General features: G+C 40.7%; 1 long non-coding RNA gene across 1 annotated transcript; it reads left to right on the top strand.

The window, feature by feature from the left end:
* The first annotated feature begins 3,657 nt into the window (after positions 1-3,657).
* Positions 3,658-4,878, top strand: LOC133889964 (uncharacterized). The gene is made up of 3 exons (XR_009903976.1): positions 3,658-3,796; positions 4,038-4,327; positions 4,740-4,878. It is a non-coding gene; the product is annotated as an uncharacterized LOC133889964 (long non-coding RNA).
* The last annotated feature ends 7,397 nt before the right edge of the window (positions 4,879-12,275 follow it).

Genomic DNA, 12,275 nt, shown 5'->3' with positions numbered 1-12,275 from the left:
AGTGTACCATCAAGATACCATCGACGTGTCTATCTTGAGTTGTTAGACTCTGTAAGTATCGTATACAATTCACAGTATACATTTCTATATCATTAGATTGAATGTCTTAACTTATTACTTGTGTAGAATGGAGGTACAAAGATGCAAGACGGAGGGCATCCAACCTGTGGGATTCATCGACCCACATCATGTAAACCCGACAACGATCGAATCCGATCCAAAACAAATCGAGCACTATGCATTGAAGTGTATTCTGGAGCTACAACTAAAGAAATACATACTTTTACCCTACCACTTTGGGTATGCGTTTCCCTCCATGAATATTCTACTCTTTTTTAGCAATACATCATTAGAAATTAGGACCAACTAATCTATGATGACCTATGTGCAGTTATCACTGGATCCTCCTTGTCATCTAGCTAGATATTAGCAATATCATTATCTTCGACTCACAAAATAATCCAAAAGAAACCTATCAACCCGTCATTGACTTGCTATAAAGGTAAAATCCGATCATTTCGTTATTGCCCTTGTAATATTTGATTTGATTGAATCTAAGTCTACTTACGGTAATAATAACACACATGTAGAGTGTACCCATGATACACCAAGAAGAGTGTTAGACACTGGCCATTAACGAAAGAATGAATAGTCTGACATGACTTTCCTTGTAGGAAGTAGGACCCGAACAATAATTTATGCGCTTTTATGTAATGGAATTCATGCATGGATTCAACGGAGACAAATCGCTCCAAATGATCGATGCTGAGGTAGGTGATATATATATTGATGACTAATTTTTAGGCTCGATACGTGTTCATAAGGATTGATTTCTTCAATTCTTGAAATTGCATCTCCTCAAGCTATCCAGAGATCGTCTCATACCTATTGAAATCAACACACTTCACGAAGAACTTGTCGGGTTCATCAATGACCAAATCATCAATCCAACCAGCGAGTTCCATGAATTTGAATCGTCTCTCTCGCTACCTTCATCTAACAAGAAAGAAGAATTCAGACCCTTCGATTAACAAGAAATCTTAAACTCTTTATCCTTGTTGTAATGAAACTTGATATGTATGCGGTGTATATGTACTGTGATGAGTTCATACATGATGTTTTATGATTTAAATTTATATGTGCTTGTGTATATATGCTACGATCAAACTTGATATCTCGTGAATTAAATTTATATGTGTGTGTCTATAAATGTACCATACAATATTGACGGCAACGGCCATTTGAAAATGGGCACGGTATAGACGACAACCACCAGATTTTGAAAATGGTGGGAAACACCTATCAATGCCGATTGGTTAAACATACCGGCACTGATACTCCACGTATCAATGCTGGTTGGATCCATAAACCAACACTTGTAGTGATTTTTAATGCCAGTTCTATACCTGGCACTGATAGTCACTGACTATCAGTGCCGAGTAATCAGTAACAGTTCAAAACCCGTCACTGATAGTGATTTTGAACGGTCACTGACGAGAGTTTCAGCAATAGTGTTCTAGACCTTTACACAACTGTTAATGAGAAAACTTCTACTGTGGAATAGTTACTGGATAATGCATACATCTGAAATGTGCATTTGAAGATATTTAATTTGACAATTTTAGTTCTGGCATTTTGAGTTCTCAATCTTTGTACAGAATTGTGATTTTGGGAGGAATTACCCATGTTTAAGTACCACCTATTTGGTAAGTTTAGGCTCCCCTTAGATTCCACATTTTTCCTATGGTTGTTGTCTAAGAACAGACATGTAAATACAGGCAACTCAAGCAGGCAGAAGGTGGAACAACATGAATGCTCATTTTGCAATGAGAATCTGCGCAGCATTTGCTTTTCGATTGCGTAGCTGCTCACCAAACTTCCCATGCCATTTTCACGTGTTCTGGGTAGAGAGGTAGGTCGTTGTTGTGAGAATATCTACAGCACTGATGCGTTATGGGAGCTGTGGAAACTAGGAACTGTAGTTGTTTCCAGAACTTGCAGCGGTTCCATTATGAACAAGGTGTGGGAGGAAAGTGATAACCTTACTGCAAAACTGGAGTGCCGTGCCCGGATTTAGAACTGATCAAACTGTATGGTTATATTGGTGCCCTGGACCTGCACATGAAGACCCATGCCTTAATGCAAGAATAATAGGTCAGTTCATGATCCAAGATTGATTTGAAGATGTACTAGCTCAGGAGATGATGGGATGGAACGTCTTTGATGTTATTTAACAAAGTTCCTATACCAGTTTAGACTGCTTTTATCTTTTTATAAATGTCGGACTTTGCTCCGTTTTGTTTCTTGTAACCCTCTGGTTATAATGAGGCTTAGAGAAAACTGCGCTGTAATGCTGAATTCTAGTCCGTTTTGAAATGAAATGAGACCGGGGTATATCCAAGGAATTTGGAGTCCAATATACAACCCAACGCATGCATAGGAGTCAGCAAGTGAGGTATTGCCTAGACTCGGTTTTACAATTATGACGGAGACTCTAAAAAGACTGTAGTATTTAGCGTAGCATTGTTTTATAGACCGTGGGTTCGTTGCCTAGACTCGTCGAAGTTTTTTGATACTATATTGTTTGTGAGAAAACATACTATTTAGAAACGCTATTTATCTGTCGATTAAAAAAGAGAAATTTGTCGATTTTCTTATCTAGGATCAGCGTCAAGATCCACGCGACCTTCTTCTCCAATGACTTCTCTAGCTAGCTTAAGTCTTCTCCGACGAGAGCTAGGGTTAGGATTAAAGGTTGGGTTTAGGGTTCGGGTTTTTGGGAGGGATTCGTGGCTGTCAACGGTAGAGGGAGGTCCGAGAAGGTTGGTGGTCAGTAGTGGTGGTCGGTGGTTAGGAAGGGGCGCCGCTCGCTGTGGGTGGTGGTGGACAGCTGGTTCGGCTGCGGTGATGGCGGGGGCAAGCATAGCCGACAGGTTAGTGAGGGAGCGGTTAGAGGGCAGTGACTCAGGTGACGGCGACGTTGCTGGAGCTAGGCGAGGTGGTGGTGGAGAAGGGGGCGAATGACAGCTGGCTCAGAGGAAGAATGAGAAGGGCAACAGGAAAGGTGGGTGGGCCGCGTCACTGCTGGGGATGACGCCAGCAAGGCGGCGGGGGTGGCGACATGTGGAGCGGAGTCGGGAGGTGACAGCGCGAGTCGAACAAGATGGAGTGGGGTGGAGTGTGGAGTGGGGATTAGGGTTAGAGGTTTTATGTGAACCGAGATCGATCTAGAGCATTGATTTGAGATCGAACGGTCCAAAATTCAAATAATTTCCAAGAAGAAAAAAACAAACCTAATATTCTTATGGTCTAGAAAACTGAGCGTAGCTCCTGTAGGTTAGAATCCTAGTGATAGATCATGTTCACCTAGGTTTGAATCTCATACTCAAACACATGGATGGACGCAGGCGTGCATGTGGTGCGAGGGTTTAACTTGTACTCTTAGAAAAGAATATTGTAATGGTTTAGAAAGCATCTATGGTGCTTGCATGACATTTGTAAGAGTATAGAAGCATTTATGTATTCATTAGTTGATTTTTTTTCAGTCCTAAATTTCAGGTGCCTGATTTTTTTTCTTCTCAGGCTACACATGGACCGTCCGATTAGTTCTAAGATTCGAGTGCATTTTTGGACCCGTTAGTTTCTCGCCCGCTTTTGGTTTAGACACCGCGCTTCTTGTTAAGCTCGCCGAGCAGACCAGTGATTTTGTCGGCGGAGCTCGCTATATGGCGATTTTTCTGGCAGAGCTCACGCGGGGCTTTTAGCGGTGGCGAAGCTGTCGTCGCTCTTCTCTCCGGTGCGTGCTCCTCCCTCCCTTCCTTCTTCCTCCTTTCTCTCCCGTTCGTTCTGTTTCATTGGCTCCCAATTTTCGGTTGCAATCCTCTCTTATTAGATCTCTCGATTTGGTCTAGAGATGATCATTTTCGTAGTGGATTTTGTATTCGTCGTTCTCTATGATCACTATCATCTGGGATCTTTCTATAATTTGTTGGTTTCTGCATCCAATTTATTGCTTCAGTTTTTGTTCATTTGATTAGGGAGAATCAAATGTCCCAGCGATTCGAGAAGCCAATTGTTCTATGGGTGGTTCAGGCCTATGTTCATGGACTTTGACTGTCTCCAAAGGTGCTCCAAAGGACTTCAGTCCTATGTGAGAATACAAGCCAGGGGCGGATCCGCGGCACGGGCGCACAGCGGCACTGCGGCAGCCGGCAACAGACTGGTCGGCAGGCTGCAACCTGCAGGCGCCATCCACGAGGCACTCAGCCACTCAGGCATTGAGGATTTGAGGCAGTGATTCAGTCATTCAGCCCAGTTCTCTCTGCAGGTAATACAGAAAATAGTTTTTTTTTTGGTGGAGAAGTAATATAAAAAACAGTGCATAAGCAGTATGTACCAAAATGCCTAGCAAAGACAACACTATGTTCAGGTCCGTTTCCTAGTGCTATTCCTGTTTTAGGAGGAGTAAAGCAACTAGTATGACTACAACAAGTTGTCCAGAATTTTAGGAGGGGCAATCACTATAAGAAATTCAGATCTTAGATAAGAATGACAAATCGACTAGCAGGCAACCCAAGCATGTTCTAGCTGTAGAGACCTGGAATACTACGGCATAAGTATTATTAAGGTCATAATTCATTAAACTAAGTACAATTTTTTTACCATGAAAAGTGCCTTCCTTCGGTCCTTCCAGCTTTGTCCATTAGAAGCACCCCTAATCCTGTCATCGGAATCTGCAGGTGCAAAACTCTAATCATATACCTGGATTCAGTAAGAGGCATCTAGGGGCTTGTTGAAGAGACCTGGACAGTTCCCTATGTCTAATGAGAAACCTGATTTGTATCATGAGTAGTTAGTATAGTACTCCTGAGTGATCCGTGGTAAAATTTTCTCTTCTGATGACCATAACAAGTGTATGAGAGTTAAGGCAATAAGTTATTGTCGTTCATTACCAGCCGAAACAAATAGCCTTCAATTGACTCATTTGCTTAGTTCAGTCTTCAATTGATAATTCAGTCTCAAAATAGTAGAAGTAATTTAATATTAATTGCATCTGTTTATATATATAATTGCAATTTGCAAGCATTTCAATTATGCATTCAATGCAAATATTACCTCAGCATGATAATTCAGTCTCAGATATTTGAAGTAAAACTTTGATCATTGTGAATTTCAACTTCCTTATTCCTTGTTTGACCTACCTGCATCTAAGATGTAACGCTTTATTAAAATCATAAATATTATCATTTTTCTCTCCACATTGTTGACGACCGAAATTAGCATATTGTGAAGAATTTCAGTTCTGGAAGTTTCCTAGTTGACCGTGAACAATACCTCTGACCAGATGGACCGTAACTCCGAGCCAGTGAAGAACAGTACCTCCGACTATATGAACAGTAACTCCGGCTGGTGAACAGTGCTCTCTGACCAGTGAACAACGCTCTCCGATCAGATAAACAGTACTTCGACCAGTGAACTGTACCTACGACCGGTGAACCATGAAGGCCGAACTATAAGTAAGAATACTCGGGTTGATATTATAGAAGTTCAAATGGTTAACTAGGAAAAATATGTTAGTTATGGAAAGTTTGGAGATTGGAAGGCAAGTCGAATCATATCTGTAAGTTTTGTTCAGTTTGAATTAGGAGTTCTGATCTTGTACGGCTAAGATATGCCACCCTTTAAATATGAGAGGTTATATCCGATTGAAAAAAATGAATTAATCGATCAAAACACAATCTATCTTTCGTTTTTATCTCTTTTGCCTAGCTTCTGTAGTCTTGTTCTTTCTTCTAATCTATATTGCTATCTGTTCTTGATCTCGACGATCAAGGACAAGTTGTCGGCCATCCGTGCTCCGACGGGGTCCCTCCTGAGCGTGGGTGATGATGAAGGTCCGACAACGCAGCGCCACGACCGGGGTATCCTGGATGCTGCTTGCTGGATTGCGCACATGAGGTGCTCAATTTTTGGCGTGACATATTTTCTGGTCAACACACCTGTAGTGTTCATTTCATTTCTTTACAACAGCAATTGCATAAATTTGTAACTGCAATTTGTATTTAGATATCATGCAATTTCCAATTTTCTCCAATCTTTACTATTCACCTGTGTCACTTCCATACATTCTTTTGCACCCTGAATGATTTGAAGCAACAAGAACAATAGAAATGTAGTTCCTCGAATTTTTGTTTAAGTTTGTATTAGTTTTGAGTAAAGCATACATTTACCTTTAGTGTTGGTTCATTAACAGGCCTCTTGAATATGATACTAACTCCGGTTTCCTATTTTTTGTCCAATCCGTGTAAATTGATATCTCTGAAGTGTTAGTCTGGATAAGATCATTTTCACTAGTCAATTTTGTAATTATCTTGTCAAAAAAAGTAGTTGTCAATTGTTTCATGTGTTTCCATGTTTTGTCTATCGAATTCTTTTGGGTTGTTACTCAAGTTTTTTTCCTGTTCCTCTAAAGTAGTTTATATCTTTTGTCAGGGTTCACTAGTCAGTTTTGTAACTGTCCTTCCATAGAAAGTAGTTGTGAATTGCTTCATGTGTTTCCATGTTCTGTGTATCGACTTATTTGTAATATGTTTCAATATAGAGTTTCTTTATACTTATGTGTTTCAGTGCTTTTGTTTGTTAGATACATGTTGTCAGGACCCTGAACTCGGGTTCCCCTGTGCCACCTGTATCAGTCCCTGAATTAAGTAGCTGATATGTACAGAATTCAACAGAATAATATCAAATACATACTTCGAATAAAATAAAGTATAATAATAATAATAATAATAATAACCTAAAAGGGGCAGAAGATGGCCCGGTGGACAAGGATCCACAGTAGACCAGCCAGGCAGAAAAACCTACAACACAGCAGAGCGAAACGACGGCGCAACCTAATGCTACAGGCAACTCGGGTGCGGACACGACCTTAGACTTCTTCTCTTTGACTTCATCTGGGTTGAGATTGATCTCTATCTTCACAATCTGAAAGCAACAAAACTGAGTACAGAAGGTACTCAACAAGTTCTATACTACTTCAATGGGTTGATAGATGCATAATAGATATTTCAAGGATAAGACTTACATCATAGTTTTGAGCGTAAAGCAGATTTTATGCAAATATCCAGGTATATTCTCCACTGCTAACCTTTTGAAATAATTGTAACAAAGCTTTTGAAAACAGTTTTAAAAGTAAAAAATACATGCATCTTCTGTTGGTACTGAGTATCACCTCAAGTCCCCAACGTATTAGAAGGTGACCTGGTAACAAAGCTGTCGAAACAGTTTTAAAACCAGAACCAGGGTAACAAGTTATATCTGGGTTTTCGGTCTTGGGAGGGGCTACACCTCACTTCGCAGTTCCTATTATCACATCTGGTGTACCTCTAGTACCACACAGCTTCTGACAGATTGAGTCAGGAACCTCATCACACGGACATCTAGTCCACACACTCACTCATCAAGACACACACACCTTGAGTCTAGTCAAATGGGGTCATGCTTCGCATGTCCATGACCATAGACATGTCTATTTGAATAAATTTACATTCTGCAGAGGTTATACAGCTTTACCCATGCGATATACTTAGTCTCCATTCGTTGCAAGCGAAGGAGCGAATCATACCGAGACTTTTCAAACACCTTTCATGTCGGGCTTTTCCACGAGACACGCCAAGTACCAGAGCTGTATGTTCTGAAGGCCAGCATCCATTTTTAAGCCTAAACCGGTCCCTGAAACCTCCAAACAGAGGGATAGATGGAGTCTTGGCTGCTCACTGCTCTCAGCCTCCTGGTATGATGCTTAACTTAGTCCGGTGAAAGAAAGTCAAGTCTTTCCCATATAGGACGCATGCTTGCACGGGGGTGGCTAAGCATGATGGCACAAGACTTGGTCCTTAAGCGGCCGGACATGCATCTTCATTGGCAATAAATACCATCAAGTAACTTAAGCCCCTAAGAGCATCCTCCTCGGAGACCACTCTGCCTACCCATGCCAAAACAGTTTTCACCTATTTTTACACATCACCCTCCATATCCCAGACGACATCAAGGATTTCATAACCATCACGGAATTCACAACCATCAAAGATTCATGGTATATGAGTTATCATTGATAATAGTAAATCTTATCTCCGAGGAAAAGTGTTTTAAAAGCGACGTCTCCGAAGAGATGTATACAATCCTAAGTATGCTAGATATCGAGGCGTCGTCCATCGTTAATATTTAACAATAGGTACTCCTAGGGTCATATGTAATTTGGATGATGACATATAAGGTATGGCAGTGTTGATAGGATTAACTACTACAAGTAGTTTGTAAAAGCGTAATACATAGCACATACGATAATAAGTCCACTTTTAGTTGATCATGTATATTATTTGAAAACAATAGGTTCAATATGATCAAGAAAATAGGACTTGTCTTCATGAAGGTCAATTCAAGATTGGTCTTGTTGCTTGAGTCATCCAGAGTTCTTCATCATCAGACCTCGCCTTCAGTTCCTTCCTTGCGTTCTTGCTTAGATCCTTTACTTTGAGTCTACGCAGATTAACAACGAAAAGCGCACAACAACTAAGCAAATGAACACCAGAATAAAACTAAAGAAAGACCAAAGCGAAGAAGAGCGACCGAGGAAAAACGACAAAACCTAACCCTAACGAGAAGATGACCGGCAACCCTTAGCTAAACGAAACTAATACACGAGACTAGCAAGGTAATTTAGTGAAGCTTGTTAAGCTGTTAAACTAGTTATTATATTAACATAAGAGAAAATATAATTAAGTCATTAACGATTAGGTAAGTGTTTACCAGCTTAACTATCGGAAGGTGACAACTAAGATTTCTACGTTTAGGTGAGTGCGACATAAACGTATGTGTTACTTAAGTTTATATATATGTGAGCATGTATACATATATACGTAAGTATAACTCTAGATGATTAAATGTACTTAAGTGTTTGAGATTAATATTCTAATCTATAGCACTAAACTAAGTTTATCTATAGTGTTTCTTAACTGTCTCTCTAATTAAGTTATATTTTATTGATATCATAAAAGCATGCATGTAATTAATTAACTAGGTTAATTTAATACATTAATCTAATTAATTATTGAAAGGGGTATTAGTTAATTAATTACTAACGTCAAATTATTCTATCATATTGTAATGATCGGTATTTATTTATTTAGCAGTTACATGGGTTAATTTATTACCTTAAGTAAGCTAAGGTTAATTTATAACCTATAGCATGAAATAACAATCTACTCCAATTTAAATAAAAGCAATCTTTAATTTATTCTAATTAATAAAAGGATTAATCTAAGATTACGCTAGGTTATCACATGCGACTATACTACGATTATAACTAAACATAATTATCGAATTATGTAAACTTGACTTAGTTTAATAAAAGACTAAATCTAATCTAGGTTAAACGCCACGACATGAAATAATTATTGAACGAGAAAATTAAAAAAACTCCAAAAACTACAAGATTTGAACGGGGGATAGATTATAATTTTAGAGGAATATCGACGAAAGAATTGCCGAAATCGGAGTTGAAATGAAGGAATTATGGTCAACACAAGATTTGCCATAAGAAAAATCCTGGAAAAAGAAGAAGACGCTATTTTGCGGACTTGGTCTATGGACTGTGAATCGAAAGGAAACTCATGAGTGCGGTGCATGGAGGACCGGGTCCATGGACTGGAGGGGGTGCTGGTGCTATGGACACGGTCCTTCGGCCAGTGGACTGGAGGGAGTGCGGGTGGCCGATCCACCATGGACCATTGGCCACGGACCGAAGGGTACCACAGGCTGTGAGAGGGCGGATGGATAAGGGAAGGAGGCCTGGTGATATTTTCACCGGTGGCTCACGGAGGGAGAGGGAGAGGCAACCGGGAGAGAGGAGGGAGCCGGAGAGGGAGGAACACCGGGGGGAGAAGGGTGGCGCTGGTGATGGAGCTCACCAGAGAGGGAGAGAGCAGAGCGGAAGGAGGCTCGGCGTGAGGGAGAGCGCCAGAGGGAAGGGGAGCGATCGGGGCGGTGCAAGAGGAGACGATCGGAGGTAGTAGTGGCTGGGAGATGGAGGGTGGCCGGAGGGGCCAGGCCGGTGGCGGGGAGATCTCGTCGGAGGGAGAGATGGCGCCGAGAGGGAGGAGAGGAAGGGAGAAGCCGGGACGGTGCAGCGAGATGTGGCCGGGCACGATGCGCTAGCGAGCAGCGGTGCAGGCCAACGGCTGCGCACAGGCAGAGCAGCGGGAGCAGCCTGAGGCGCGAGCGAGCACGGCGGCAACACGCCGAATGACGGCAGATGGAAGGGCGCTCGGTGGAGCTACGCAGCGAGACGCGACGTGAGGGCGACGCAACACGGCGGAAGGACACGGCTGGGCGCCACGCGGACACTGTGCGAGAGGACGCACACGTGACGCGATGGATATGATCGAACACTTCAGTCGATCGTCAATTACTTCAAAAGGTACGGAGTCTAAGCGCTAAAAGTATCAAGCAGCCGGTGACTCCAGGCTTGTAAGCCTTGCTAGCATATCCCAGTTCGACAATGCTGTAAAGGAAGAGACCAACGACGACGCCAATGACAAAAGAACCGATGGTGGTGTCAAGGCAGTGCCCCTCGACCCATTTGAACTAGCCAGGACGGTCAAGATTGGGACTGGTCTCGACCCGTCTGAACCAACCATTGGGAGGAAATGTGATGCTGTATAAAAAATCTTTTGTTCATGATTCCAACCATCCATCAAACCCTTGCTTCAGAAGTGATCTTGGTCACATTAAATTATTAGACCGACTAGCACCCTTTTGGCCAACTTTGTCATCCTTATACTTAGCCAGAAGCTCCTTAAATATGGGCTTTGGTCTTTCAACCTTTTTAACAGTGTTGCTTCTACCTTCCAATGATCAACTTTTGAGCTTTGTAGCTTGATCATTTTTAGCGTAACATTATGCATAACGTCAAAATTCGATGTTCTTGTGCCCCTCTTGTCTACTATCATATTCTTGCATTTTGTATATTTGGGCTGAAATGGCCTAACAAGCACTTTTTTATTCTCAATATCAATCACATTTGACAGGAAATGGATTATGATCTAGCTGCATTTTTGGACTTCAGCAAATTTTGATCATCCTTCATTAATGGTCGATTGAATCTGCCGATGGAAATTATTGCAATTATTAGTAGCGTGAGTAAAAGTAATGTAATTTACAATATGCACGCCTTATTAATTCTTCAAATGGTGGTATAACATGCTTATCAGGTAATCTAATCTATTTTTTTAACAAATAATCAAACATTATATCACATTTAGCAACATCAAAAACATATTTAGTTTCTTCTTGCTGATTATTTTGTGGAACCAGCTTTAAAGCTGAATAAACAATGTTTTAGATTTTGAAGACCATGCCTATTCGACTACACACATTTACGCTTTCATCATCCGATGATTGGGAATCATATTCTATTAGATTAACATCGGATTGAACAACCTTATTCTTCTCATTAAACTTTCTAAAATCTTTAGTCTTTGATACGGCTTCCTTGAGCCAGAGCTTTTTGTAAACTTGATTATATAGGAATTCCTGTCCTTCTAACATTTCTTTAAGACGCAAAAGTAATTCAGAGAAAGCTAGCTCAATAAGATTCTTATCAAATATCACTAATTAAAACATCGGGTTTTTATCTCTAACCCTTCTAATATAATCAATAACAGGTTCATTGTACTTCTGTCAAATGTGATAATCTCAATTCAGTATCACTAATATAAAAATATTCATGAAATTTTTACTCTAACTGAGGCCATGTATGAATAGAATTTGGTGCAAGAACGGTAAAACAAGTAAATACAGTGCTAGATAACGATAAAGGAAATAATCTTAATTTCAAAGCATCACTAGCACCAACTTCACCACATTGTGCAAGAAATTGACCAATATGTTTCAACATAGTTCTACCGTCTTTCCTAGTAAATTCAATAAAATTAGGAATTCTAAAACCGCGAGGATATGAAACTATATCATAAAAATCAGAATATGGCTTTTGATGCCCATATTCCCTCCCTTTAGGCTCTACTCCAAAATGCTCTCTCAAAACACTAATAATTTGTTCCCTAATATTTTCAGCCCTAAAAGTGTCTCGGCCATAGACCAATTAGGTATATTACCATATTGTTTTGCGGCCTCAGAATACGGGGTTGTGTTGCATCATAAGCGTGTGGCATCATAAGCGGGTGACAACATAGGTTGCATATATAGAGTATGTGGTT

The sequence above is a fragment of the Phragmites australis genome, chromosome 14 (genome assembly GCF_958298935.1).
Source record: "Phragmites australis chromosome 14, lpPhrAust1.1, whole genome shotgun sequence".
NCBI lineage: Eukaryota > Viridiplantae > Streptophyta > Magnoliopsida > Poales > Poaceae > Phragmites > Phragmites australis.
Note: the sequence above shows the minus strand (reverse complement) of the source record. Positions and strands in the feature narration are given on the sequence as shown.